This window comes from Ovis aries, chromosome 1, assembly GCF_016772045.2.
Source record: "Ovis aries strain OAR_USU_Benz2616 breed Rambouillet chromosome 1, ARS-UI_Ramb_v3.0, whole genome shotgun sequence".
In the NCBI taxonomy this organism is placed as follows: domain Eukaryota; kingdom Metazoa; phylum Chordata; class Mammalia; order Artiodactyla; family Bovidae; genus Ovis; species Ovis aries.
Window position 1 is genome coordinate 48,127,420 of NC_056054.1, and position 14,110 is coordinate 48,141,529.

General features: G+C 34.3%; 1 protein-coding gene and 1 pseudogene across 1 annotated transcript in view; both read right to left on the bottom strand.

Annotated features, from left to right (window-relative positions):
* Positions 1-14,110, bottom strand: part of NEGR1 (neuronal growth regulator 1) — a 1,017,459-nt gene that overhangs the window by 979,787 nt on the left and 23,562 nt on the right. The window lies entirely within an intron of this gene.
* The window catches only part of LOC105609899 (baculoviral IAP repeat-containing protein 2-like), a 74,518-nt pseudogene that overhangs the window by 36,863 nt on the left and 23,545 nt on the right, over positions 1-14,110 (bottom strand).

Genomic DNA, 14,110 nt, shown 5'->3' on the forward strand with positions numbered 1-14,110 from the left:
ATTATGTTGTCAGCATCACGGACTACACTTGATGCTGTGTGTGTTTGTTAGTCACTCAGTCATGTCTGACTGTTTGTGACCCCATGTACTGTATACAGCCCGCCAGGCTCCTCTATCCATGGAATTCTCTGGGCAAGAATACTGGAGTGGCTAGCCATTCTCTTCTCCAGGGGATATTCCCCACCTAGGGATTGAACCTGGGTCTCCCACATTGCAGGCAGATTCTTCACCACTGAGCCACCAGAGAAGCCCATCACTTTGTCACATACTTGATGTTACATAGGTTATTGGTCTTTATATGTCACATATTTATTATTCAAAGTAAACTGCAAATTGAATGTCTTATTTCTTGATATTATTTATTTTAAAACAAGCAATTTCCACATGTTTCTAGTTGCACTAAAATGAATTGAGGTGCTAAAAGTATGATTTGTGATGGAAAAATGTTAAACTACAATGCATTGGTTAATAGTCATATGCCAAAAATGAAATATATTATATACAAATACAGAAACATATATATATAATTTTACTTTATTTTCCCTATTAGATTTTAAGTACCATAATGTCAGAAATCAAATCTGTCCTGTTCTTTGTGCTATCTCCAGGGCTGAGTGGCACACAGCTATTCAAGTAAGCATCTTTGGATTTATTTAAAATCTAAATGATAAGTAAGAGCTTTCATTCATTCATTCAATAGCTCTTTACTGGGTCTTGATGGGTTTAGTAATCTCTGATACCAAGAGCTAATAACTTACCCATGACATTTTATATAAAATATATTTAGAGTAATAGTAACTGCTAACACTGATCAGGAACTTATGTGTCAGATTATGTTAGCAGATCAACACAACATTCTTTAATTTAATCCCCACCACAAAGGTATGAAATACTTTGTATTTCCATTTGTATAATGAGAAAAAAACAAAGCATAGACAGGTTAACTATATTGCTCAAGGTTACTAAATTAGTAAATGATAAAGCTGAAATTCTAACTCTGTCTCATTTCTGGCATGTCTTGCTATGCCACGCTAAGTCACTTCAGTCATATCCAACTCTGTTCGACCCCATAGACGGCAGCCCACCAGGCTCCTCCATCCCTGGGATTCTTCAGGCAAGAACACTGGAGTGGGTTGCCATTTCCTTCTCCAATGCATGAAAGTGAAAAGTGAAAGTCAAGTTGCTCAGTCGTGTCCCTTAGCGACCCCATAGACTGCAGCCTACCAAGCTCCTCTGTCCATGGGATTTTCCAGGAAAGAGTACTGGAGTGGGGTGCCATTGCCTTCTCCGCTGACATGCCTTACATAACTGCAAAGAGTTATAGCTACAGATAAAGAGGGCACTAGCTCTGCTTGGAAGTGAATTAAATAATTTAACTGTAAATATTCCTGTAACATATTGTTATTAAGTTCCCAGCATATAATGTTGTTTCTATAAAGTAATATATGTCTAGAAAGACAAAGGTTGCTTTATTTTAATATTGTATTTGAAAACCATTCTATAATATGATTAGTGAAAGTCGTGCTAATAATACTCATATAAATCATGCTATTATAACAGATAAATGAGTGAACTATAAGTTAAGATTAAGTGTATTGATAAATAATATTTGCCCTTATTTTTCATTATTTTTATATCTTAAAATACTTTTCAATAACATGTTGTATATCTCTGTATGACTCTGATAATATTTACAATGATATAGAATGATTCAGTTGTATTAATGAAAATAGGCCATGTAAATCATATCAAATTATTTATATACCATGAAAGTATACTTCTTGTCTCAACTAAAATCACTGAACATGTCCTGACAAACACTAACCATACAAATGCTACTTCAATTCTTTAAAAGGTAAGTCCTAGATAGGCATATGAATAAGTTTTAATAGTATCTATCTCATATGAGTATTCTGAGGGCTAAATAGGAAATAACCTAGAATGTTAAGAAAGGTTTATGTGTCTGTTTTTACTATTAGATTTGGGGGCTGAGTCTGTCAGAGTCACATTTCTGTGTTACTATCCAAGCACATTTGCTACTACAACTAAGTAGAGTCATTTTTCCAATAAAAAAGTACAAAAGCAAAACCACAACTTGACTACAATTATAACTATGTAGAAAAATGAGGTCTGTTATGTATATTAATTTACTGGATTATATCCACTATAAATATTAACTCTATCTAATTATATGCATTAAGAATCTCAAATATTATATTACTTATAGAATTGCTTTATGTCACTTCACACTATTTCTAAAAATAAGTATATTAACATCTGTATTATGTGAAGTCTGGATAAATATATTTGTATTATTAGTATATGTTTGCTCAAAGTTTTTAATTTAAGTTTGAATTGGAAATTAAATTCTCTTTGTTTTAGGTTAATAGGAGATTTATAGGGAAAGCTAGATTTATCCTTTCAGATTTACCTAAGTATAGCTTCTTAATCTGATTTTCCAGTACACCATATTTAGTCTCTGATCCGAAGTTAATTCTATGTTCCTCATTAATAATATATTTTATTCAACGTTCTTGCTTTATTTTGTTTTGGTAACAATATGTGGTAGAAAAAATTTTACCTTTACATCTGAGTTCCTTATTATCCATATTTAAAATATATATTCTAGGATGCAAGGGAGGGTTACTGCATCAAGACTGCTACAAATGACTTAGTTTTTTAGTTATTAATTTTGAGACATACACTTTTTTATAATTTATCCTCTCTGACATTTTTATATCTTATTTTAACTATTCAAGAGAATAAGAAATTTTAGATCTGTTAGTTTCTGTAATCTTATTCTATCTGTTCTACATGGGATGATAAATGATTCAGGAATTTTCTACTCAACAGTATGAATTTACACATATTTTTAACATTGCTTAATATATTATGCATGAAAACAAAATATCGCTTATGTATCTTTTACCTTGTACAGCCAAAGTTACTAGCTGGAAATTGTAAATAAAGTTAATTCTTATTATTCATGGTGTTTTTATGTTTAATTAAGTTGCTGCAACCAAATGAATCAGCAAATAGTGAACCACTGCTTATGGGGGAAATACAAAGCTGGGTTAATGGGGATCTTTGGTCACAGAATTTTCATCACCCAATAAATACATAACCTTTGTGTGTGAGTGAGTTTCTGATTAAAGATCCTTTAGCATTTAAGGCATTAACGCTCACAACCTTAACATGAGTTGAACCCTCATTAATGCATTGAACTCTCAGCCAACAGCCCTAAAACTCGTGCCTGAATGAAACTTATCTACACCATGCATTTTCTCCATAAGATACATCACAGTGTTTTCTACCACAGAATATGTAGCATTTTGCTTGGAGGGCATTTTAAACAGTGAAATCAAGAACAAAAATGATGGAAAAGATGAGACCATAAATAGACTGCAAAAAGGACACTTGTTTACAGTATGAAAGCTGAAACATAAAGGCAGGACATAACCTCTTTTGACCTCACCTGGGAATGTGTAAAAATTTTTTGTTAATCTGCACTTGTATGCAAATGACTGTGAAGTGTCCTGGGCATCACTTTGGGGGCTACAAATAAAGAGAATCTTCAAATATGGAATAATATTTGCAAATAAAAGAGTAAGGATCAACTGTATGTTGTCTTAATTTCCACGCTGGTCATTAAGTCTGATAAAATTTTCTAATTGGTTGAGGAATAATTAGAATGAATAGATTTTAAATAATGTATTAAGTAAATTAACTAAAATTTAATAAAGAAATCCATAGGACAAAATGACTTATAATGATACTTCAACTGGAACAGTATGAGTTACACAAGCAAAGAAGATTCCTCTATGTCACAAGTTCTAGTAAGCTTTTGAGTCAATGATAGTGATGTTGCACCAAAAATAATTCCTAACAGACGGCATCACATTTTAGCATACTATGGCATAAAATTATATTTCAATAAATTAGATTTTGCAAATACAGTACACAAATACATCAGCTATTAAATCATATTATTTCAAAATAACATAGAAGAATTCTATTGGCTATAAGAAAATAAAAATAGAATTCATTTAGAACATCTGAATATCAATTTTAAAGATAGGAGAAATACATATAGATGAGATAAATATTTTAACTTGGCATTAAATTCTCTGCATAACCAGTGATGAAACATGATAGCAATATTTCATTAAACAAAACTGCTAAGTAAATATTCTATTAATCAAAGCAACTCTAAATTCTAGGCTTCTAGTAAGTTTCTAGAACTAAGTTTTATAACTTTCTCTCTAAACCTAAGTTTCAGAAAATTATTGACAAAAACTAGATATAAAAAATGAAATACCAGATGAAAGCAAAATAATAGTTTATACAAATGAAACACAAGTTTCAAAATAAGAAATCAAAATATTAATTATCAACTACTCAATATGCCAACAATTTGGAAAACTCACCAGTGGCCACAAGACTGGAAAAGGTCAGTTTTCATTCCAATCCCAAAGAAAGGCAATGCCAAAGAATGCTCAAACTACCGCACAATTGCACTCATCTCACATGCTGGTAAAGTAATGCTCAAAACTCTCCAAGTCAGGCTTCAGCAATACGTGAACCATGAACTTCCTGATGTTCAAGCTGGTTTTAGAAAAGGCAGAGGAACCAGAGATCAAATTGCCATCATCTGCTGGATCATCGAAAAAGCAAGAGCATTCCAGGAAAACATCTATTTCTGCTTTATTGACTATGCCAAAGCCTTTGACTATGTGGGTCACAATAAACTGTGGAAAATTCTGAAAGAGATGGGCATACCAGACCACCTGACCTGCCTCTTGAGAAATCTGTATGCAGGTCAGGAAGCAACAGTTAGAACTGGACATGGAACAACAGACTGGTTCCAAATAGGAAAAGGAGTACATCAAGGCTGTATATTGTCACCCTGCTTATTTAACTTATATGCAGAGTACATCATGAGAAATGCTGGACTGGAAGAAACACAAGCTGGAATCAAGATTGCCGGGAGAAATATCAATCACCTCAGATATGCAGATGACACCACCCTTATGGCAGAAAGTGAAGAAGAACTAAAGAGCCTCTTGATGAAAGTGAAAGAGGAGAGTGAAAAAGTTGGCTTAAAGCTCAACATTCAGAAAACGAAGATCATGGCATCCGGTCCCATCACTCTATGGGAAATAGATGGAGAAACAGTGGAAACAGTGTCAGACTTTATTTACTTGGGCTCCAAAATCACTGCAGATGGTGACTGCAGCCATGAAATTAAAAGACACTTACTCCTTGGAAGAAAAGCTATGACCAACCTAGACAGCATTTTCAAAAGCAGAGACATTACTTTGCCGACTAAGGTTCATCTAGTCAAGGCTATGGTTTTTCCTGTGGTCATGTATGGATGTGAGAGTTGGACTGAGAAGAAGGCTGAGTGCCGAAGAATTGATGCTTTTGAACTGTGGTGTTGGAGAAGACTCTTGAGAGTCCCTTGGACTGCAAGGAGATCCAACCAGTCCATTCTGAAGGAGATCAGCCCTGGGATTTCTTTGGAAGGAATGATGCTAAAGCTGAAACTCCAGTACTTTGGCCACCTCATGCGAAGAGTTGACTTATTGGAAAAGACTCTGATGCTGGGAGGGATTGGGGGCAGGAGGAGAAGAGGACAACAGAGGATGAGATGGCTGGATGGCATCACTGACTCGATGGATGTGAGTCTGAGTGAACTCTGGGAGTTGGTGATGGACAGGGAGGCCTGAGGTGCTGTGATTCATGGGGTCGCAAAGAGTCGGACACGACTGAGCGACTGAACTGAACTCAACTAAATACTTATCAGTATTTGTCAGAAAGTCCTTGCTCCCTTAAAATATTTAAATTCCATTTTTACTATTAGATGAATTACAGTTATCTTTATAGAAAATGTTTTATCCCATTCAATGAAATAAAATTGATTTTATCTGCCCATTGGATGTTTGCAATAACCTTTGGTGGCTCAGATGGTAAAGAATCTGCCTGCAATGCAGGAGGCCCAGTTTCATTTTCTGGGTTGGGAAGATCTTTTAGAGAAGGGAATGGTAACCTGCTCCAGTATTCTTGCCTGGAGAATCCGATGGACAGGGGAACCTGGAGGGCTACAATCCATAGCGTCACAAAGAGTCAAACATGACTAAGTGATTAACGCTTAGAAACTAACAATCCAACTTCCAGTCATTTGCTTTTTCTTTCCATTTTGACTTTTCTAAAATATAATCTTGACCAGATCATTGTGATGCTTGGAACAATTCAGAGACAACAATGAAATCCAACAATTGCCAGTCTTTTTAAAGACCTTTATGACAGGGTCCTTGTCTAGTTTTCAAACCTCATTTCTTGCCATGCCTCCTCCACATATTATACCCTAATAATAATGTAATAACTTTAATTGACCCCAAATTGTGCTATTGTTTTATATCTCCATTCCCTGCATCTCTATCTTAGAATCCTTTTCCCTTTAGCCTACCTAAAGAATTCTTGGAGAAGGAAATGGCAACCCACTGAAGCGACTACTACTACTACTGAAGCGACTTAGCATGCACGCATGCACTGGAGAAGGAAATGGCAACCCACTCCAGTGTTCTTGCCTGGAGAATCTCAGGGACAGAGGAGCCTGGTGGGCTGCCATCTATGGGGTCGCACAGAGTCGGACACAACTGAGGCGACTTAGCAGCAGCAACAGCAGCAAAGAATTCTTACTTATTTAAAACTCAGCTTCAGCACTGCCTTCTCTATGAAGCTTTGCTTACTCACTTTGAGAAACAGGTTGATCATTTTTTTTGTTTTGTTTTGTTTTGTTTTGTTTTGTTTTGTTTTTTGTTTTTTATTTTTTAAATTTTAAAATCTTTAATTCTTACATGCATTCCCAAACATGATCATTTTTTACTTTAGAACTTTCTGTATCCACTTGATGCTGCCTTTATCAAATACGAATAGGCTTTCAAAAGACTTAGAGTGTTATTATTTATTAATAGTCTTTAGTTTGCATTATTTATTTTGTAACCCAAATATTAGCAGAAAGCTAATAGAAAGAATGCTTTTATCAGCTGGGCACTCTTCTAAGCACTTTAGCTATATTGATTCATTTAATCTTCATGGCATGAAATTACACAGGTGCTAGTTTCTCCATCCTCACTACAAACAAATTGAAATGAAGACAGAGAAATTAAAAATAAATAAAACAAAACACTTGCCCCAAATTACTCAGCCAGTGGGTGTATGAGCCATAATCAAATTCAATAGTCCCACTCTGAGCTTATGCTCTTAATCACTACTTGACACTCTCTCTGGTTCAGGTGGAAAGAAAGATGCAGTAGATGTCACTAGACCATTTACTATGAAAGAACAGTTTGATTTGATCATTAAATTACAGTCTACATTTTCCTTGAGGTGTTGGTTATCAAAATCTTACTCTGAAACAAATACATTACATATAATTCTACAAAAACAATTCTATAGTACAGGCACATGTACAGTTATCTTAATAAATACTATTTCTCGATTAATTGAATAAAAGAGAGTTTTAAAATTGCTTTATTATTTTTGAGAAAAGAAAGCATATTTAGGTGATTGCTCATGGTCAAAGAGTAAACAACTTTGGATGGAAATTTAGATGTTTAAATTGAGTTTCAGTGAGTATTTTTATTTCTGTAAGTAATTAAGCTAAAATTACTCAAATTCTTTAGTTCAGATGTTATAGCTTACTGTAAGGAATAACTTTGAAGTATCTAGAGCTATGAATACGGGCTTCCCCAGTGGCTCAGATGGTAAAAAAAAAATCTGCCTGCAATGCAGGAGACCTGGATTTCATCCCTGGGTCAAGAAGATTCCCTGGAGGAGGTAGGTAATGGCAACCCACTTCAGTATTCTTGGCTTAGAGAATTCCACGGACAGAGGGTCCTGGCAGACTATATTCCATGGAGTCTCAAAGAGTCCGATACTACTGAGCAACTAATACACAAAAACACAAGAGCTATGAATAGGCTGCTGCTGCTGCTGCTAAGTAGCTTCAGTCGTGTCCGACTCTGTGCGACCCCATAGACGGCTGCCCACCAGGCTTCCCCATCCCTGGGATTCTCTACACACCTATTAAACCTTCTCTCAAATATCCATTCATTCATTCAACAAATTTTTACTGCATACTTTGCATCAGATGCCTTTTTAAGTGCCAGGCATACAGCAACAAACAAATCAAATAAAACCCCTTCCCTTATGAGCTTATACTCTACACCCAACAGTAAACAAATAAATATATAAAAATATATAATATGTCAAGCAGTGATAAGCACTATCACAAAAGTATAATCCTTGATTAAAAGGCAGAAGCAGGTACGGGAGCAAGCCATGAGGATGATGAAGGAAACAATGTTTCAAGATTGAGTAACATGTACAAAGGTCTTTAGATAAGAGCATGGCTAGCTAGGAAGGCAAAAATAAGAGGCAGAGCAGTAGGAGATGAAATCAAATAAATTGCAGGCAAATCATACAGGGTCTTTGGAGTCATTTCAAGGTCTTTGGATTGTACATCTGATGAGAGTGTAATTAGAAGAGTTTGAGAAAAGGATTGACATTTTCTGATTTACCCTTTTAAAAAGGATTGTTCAACATTTTGCTGCTGTGTTGAGAAAAGACTGTTGGAGGGTCAGGGTAGAAGAGCAGTAGCAAGGAAAGCAGTCAGATGGCAGATACTGCAGGTTTTAGGCAAATGTAGATTACTGCTGAAAGCCGTATCACACACAGTCTACACAAAAATAGTAATAAATCCATTTCTCTTGTTCTATTTAATTTACAAGCCTAAGTCTTTTATTGCTCTTCCAAATAAAGCATATCTTGAATATTATTTAACCCATAACAAATGATAAAACTTTTCATCCCATGTATTATTAACAAAATTTTTGCCTAAGGACTGACAAAAAGAGAGTCAGCAAGACATGGTACAAGAACACTATAAACTTCACAGCCAAACACTCAGAAAACCAATCTCTTCCATTTCCTAGTTCTGTAGATGTCAACAGACTAATTTATTCCTCTTGTCTTTGCTCTCTAAACCTATAAAATATGTACAATCCATTCTCAAATTTAATTAAAAGTTTATTATATGCTAGGCCCTGTGATACCTGTGGAGTAAATATGGGTAACCTCTGGTCCTTGCTCTAACTATATAATCTAAAATTTAATAAATATAGTTGAAAACACACAGAATGCCTTATGAAAAGAAAAAAAGCACAATTAAGGATACTATAAATAATGGACATTGAATGCTTTACAGGTGCTGGCCTATAACTTTATTGTTTCATAAATGGAACCAAGTATTTTAAATAATGTCCAAAGAGGATCAAAGAGCCTCTATAACTGGAGAGGTGCTCTCATTCTGAATCTGTTCTAACACACACACACAAACCGAATAAATAAAAGTTCCTAATAAGTATCTCAGAAATTTTCATCTTCCCAAGGAAAGCATATGAATTTGTTTATATAGCAATAAGAAAATCTAATGAATTTGAGCAATTTTTAAGATATCTATGCATTCATAAAATATTTAACTAGCTTTTCTAAAACTATTCCTCATACTTTTGTTAAAATTTCTAGAGATAAAAAATAAATATCTGTTGAATAAATTAATGAGTGACTGGTCTAGTATTGAAACTCACAAGGTAATAAAAATTCATAGATTAGTGACCTTGATAGAAGAAATAGAATCATATTTTAAATGAATATATTTATCAAATATATAATAATTTCCTTAATGCATTGTAATATTGCACTTCTGGTCATTTATTAAAGGGATAAATGTATGAGCATGGGAAATAACTTCACAGAAAGGAATTCTTACTTTTCTGTTTAAAAAACATGCTAATTATTTGTCTTAAATAAATATGTTAGGGCAAAAAAACCACACAATCTAATTGTGTATACACTTATATGCATTTTTGTGTTAACATGCTACTTTTATCATATATGAATAATTACCTGTGAACATTGGTTGAGAGATTAATGTGAGCATGGAACAGTAAATAAAACAACATTTATATTGAAGTTTAAATTGAGTTTAAATAGGGAGAAAAAAAAGGAGAAATACAGTTTTAGGCAAAGAAGTACTGGTTAAAAAAAGAACAATAAAGAAATAATACACCATATTTCCTAGAAAAAAGTCAGATTCATTTTAATATCAGGTTTCTTTTCTTAGACATACTCCCAATCTTCCATTCAATACTTGGGAAATATGCATGGATATCAGAGATGACAAAATCTACCTTTTACTACTTGAGTCTGTTAATCTTATGTGTCAACATGGCTGGGCTATGGTGTCTAGCTGTTTGGTTAAAGCCAGTCAGAGTTTACCATGAAGGTACTTTTCAAGTGTGATTGGAATTTAAATCAGTAGACTCAGTAAAGCAGATGAGCCATAAAATGAGTGGGCCTCATCCAATTGTTTGAAAGTATTGAGAACAAAGATTGCATGTTTCCAAAGAAAGAATTCTCCTCAAGACTGCAACATTGGTGGGTACAGATCAATAGATAAACTGATGGATACACTCAAACAAGATATACATATATGTACAGTATATATATTTTATACACACACACACATACATATTCCTCTGATTCTATTTTTTTGGAGAACTAGACTAATATGCTACCTTTGAATTTCAATTAATTATTTTTCTCTCTACTTAGGGAGAAGAAAATGATTTTTATATCAATATATACATGGATATTGTGACATTCAGGAAAAGAGAAATGATAGTTTGTTTAAATAATTGGTAATTTAACAGTTAATTTGCTTAATTAGGGACAATGAAATACAAATCCATACTTTCAAGTAATAAATAATCAAATCTAAAAGAAATATACAAAACAAGCCAATGAAGACTATTTTCTTGTTTGCCGTTGTGTCTACAGACACAGCACGTGTGTGTTAGTTACTCGATTGTGCGCAACTCTTTGCGATTCCACGGACAGTAGCCTGCCAAGGTCCTCTGTCCATGGAATTCTCCAGGCAATAATACTGGAGTGGATTTTCACTCCCTTCTCCATGAGATCTTTCTGACCAGGGATCCTGCATTGCCGACAGATTCTTACCATCTGAGCCACCAAGGAAGCCAACTTTCTCGTTTGCCACTGTGTCTACAGAAACAGCATATACCATGCAAAACATTATTTAATAATCTTAGAATCCTGCAATACCTTCATACATTAGAAAGTTTTAAGAAGAGAATGATGCATTTAACTATGAAATTCCTTCCTTTTGTCCATTTTTATTAGGACTTTTATACTGACTATATGTACTATTTTGGGCATAATTAAAGTCTCAGTCACTTAAATACTTTTAAAGTAATATGGGAAACCAAGAAGAATGTGATTTTCTCTGCCAGCAGCAATCTGCAATAGGACCATATCTATAGAGCCTAAACAGCTCACTCCCACTGGGAAATAGCAACTTCCCCATTATGGAGATGGCATTATTTTTCAAGATGATCTGTTCCATGTACTGCTACCCAGCATGCTATCCATAACTCTCCAGATAAATTGAAGGGACTAAAAGATTGATGAACTCATGAATTATTTTCTTGTAGGGAACCCCAGCAGAATTCACCAGAGGATTTCTTATGCCTGTGTGAAGATCCTTTGGCAAAATAGAAAAAGTATGGAAAGAGTAATGAGACATTAAAATCGACTCCTATTTACTAGAAATTCTCTTGTGAATGTATACAAGAAAAGTAGTCTAGGAACATATTTTAACTTGCAAGGTCGCACTGTATCTTAAAAGAGGCAGATTATGTATTGCTGATCACTATGTCTTTTCTTTATCAGTTTCACATTGATTTTTTTTTTGAAGCAAGAGATTGTTTTAAACAAAAGAAGCTTTATGCAGTATGCAGATCTTATTTGTCCTATGAATTACATGTCATAAAAATCAGATTAGCAATCTATTAATATACAATTGCAAAATATCTATTTTACAAAAATATATTTTAAAAAACAATACAATAAAAGACAAAATATATGCTATTTATATATTTAGTTATATCCCTACAATGAAACATTTCTCTCATAATATTTCTTCAAAACAATTTTCCTTTGTACTAAAGGATACAGTCCAGGAAAACATTACATTTTTTCCTCAAAAAGATGACTGACTATAGAAAAGAGTTTTATTTAGAAAAATTTCAGCACATTATTATTTCTTTTTTTATTTTGCAGACATCATGATATTTTGGCTACAAATAATTGACTATACAAAAGCACATTTTCACATTAGGCATATTTTACTTAAATCCATTTCTGAACTTTTACATAAAAATATGTACAATCTAGCCTCTTAGGTTTTGTCAGTGAGTTTATTAAAAAGTCCTGTTACCACTGTGGTCTTACATCAAGGTCATCTCAGGACTCAAAAACCACTTCAAACATTAGTGTACCAAGCCCTACTACCATGATTTGAATTTGATAAACTCCAGTCTTATTTAAAATTCTAATTTATATCTGTAACACATTTGTTGATTTCTTTCACAATTAAGAATCAAGTTATCTTACTTTACAATTCCTATGTAGAGTGGACTCTATAGTTTATACATTTGCTTGTTGTTCAGTCACTAAGTCATGTCCAATTCTTTGTGATTCCATGGACTAAAGCACTCCAGGCTTCCCTGTCCTTCACTGTCTCCCAGAGTTAGCTCAAAATCATGGCCACTGAGTAGGTGATGCCATTGAACCATCTCATCTCATCCAATCATCTAATCCTTTATACATTTATCTTAAAAAAATTATTTTTTCAGACAGGAGGCACTGTTGTGTGTGTGAGAGACAGAAGGCAGGGGAGGACTGTTTTTAATAAAGAAACAATATTTCTTTAGGCACTCCAGATTAATCAGGATGAGGGCTCATTTGAGGGTCTACAGATATAGCTCCATAAGTAGTATATGATCTATACAATATAGTATACAGATTTATAGATCTAGCAGTATTTGCTATATCCTCCTACCGCCCAGTTCAGACCTCTGATTACAAAATGGTCACATTTAAGACAAGGTGGCATTTTCTAAGACTAGAATGTAATTAAATTACTAAGGGACACTGAAATGGCCATGCCTGCTGAAGAGGGATACACATTAGCAGGTTGTTTTATTGTTGCCATTGGATTTATTTGCTGTTTTCATTAAAGAACCCTTTTACCTCAAGCAATAGTTTGACAAGTGTAAATACTATAGAAATTTCATGTAGTTGGGTGAGTTGGCTCATATAGGTCCAAAAATGTGGAGCTTTTCTCAAATCATCTGATAACGTAGGGGCAGAATTTATACTGAATTCATTGGACAGTGTTATTTAAGATATGGGGTTATAATTCATCCATTATTTCTTCCTCATTGTTGACAAAGCATCGTTAATAGTAGAATTTAATTCTATCTCTTTTGAAAATTCTTTAAGAATAGAAAAGTTCATGTTGGGATGTTTTGTGAACTCTCTAGGAAATCCTTCCATCTCATTAGGCTAGATGCCCAGAAGTTTAGGCATAAAGTAATACAATGAATTTCAGAGTAAGTTACAGAATCAGGATACTTTTATAGAGTGACAATAAGCCTGAACAGGATTAAATAATAAATCAACACTCATCTTCAGTTCAGGTTTCCCTGGTGGCTCAGACAGTAAAGAATCCACCTGCAATACAGGAGACCCAGGTTCCGTCTCTGGGTCGGGAAGATCCCCTGGAGGAGGGCATGGCAACTCCTGTATTCGTGCCTAGAAAATCCCATGAACAGAGGAGCCTGGCAGGCTACAGCCCATGGGGTCTCAAGGAGTCGTACACTACCAAGTGACTAAGCACACACGCGTGCATCTTCACTTGAATATGGAATTATTTCTGCCATATCTTGGGACACAGCTAAGTATGAATCTTCTCCAATCAATTACAGAAGAGAGCATGGAGATATAGAAAAACAAGCCAGGAGTAAGTGTTATATAGGAAGTACTCATACAGGAATAAATAAGTGTTCACATAGGAGGAGCTAAGAACATTTATGTTGTAGTAATGAAAATGATAAAGTGCAACAGATTTTTAAGTTATGCCTAAGAAGATATAAGAAAAAAGGTACAGGAAAAGTTTAAT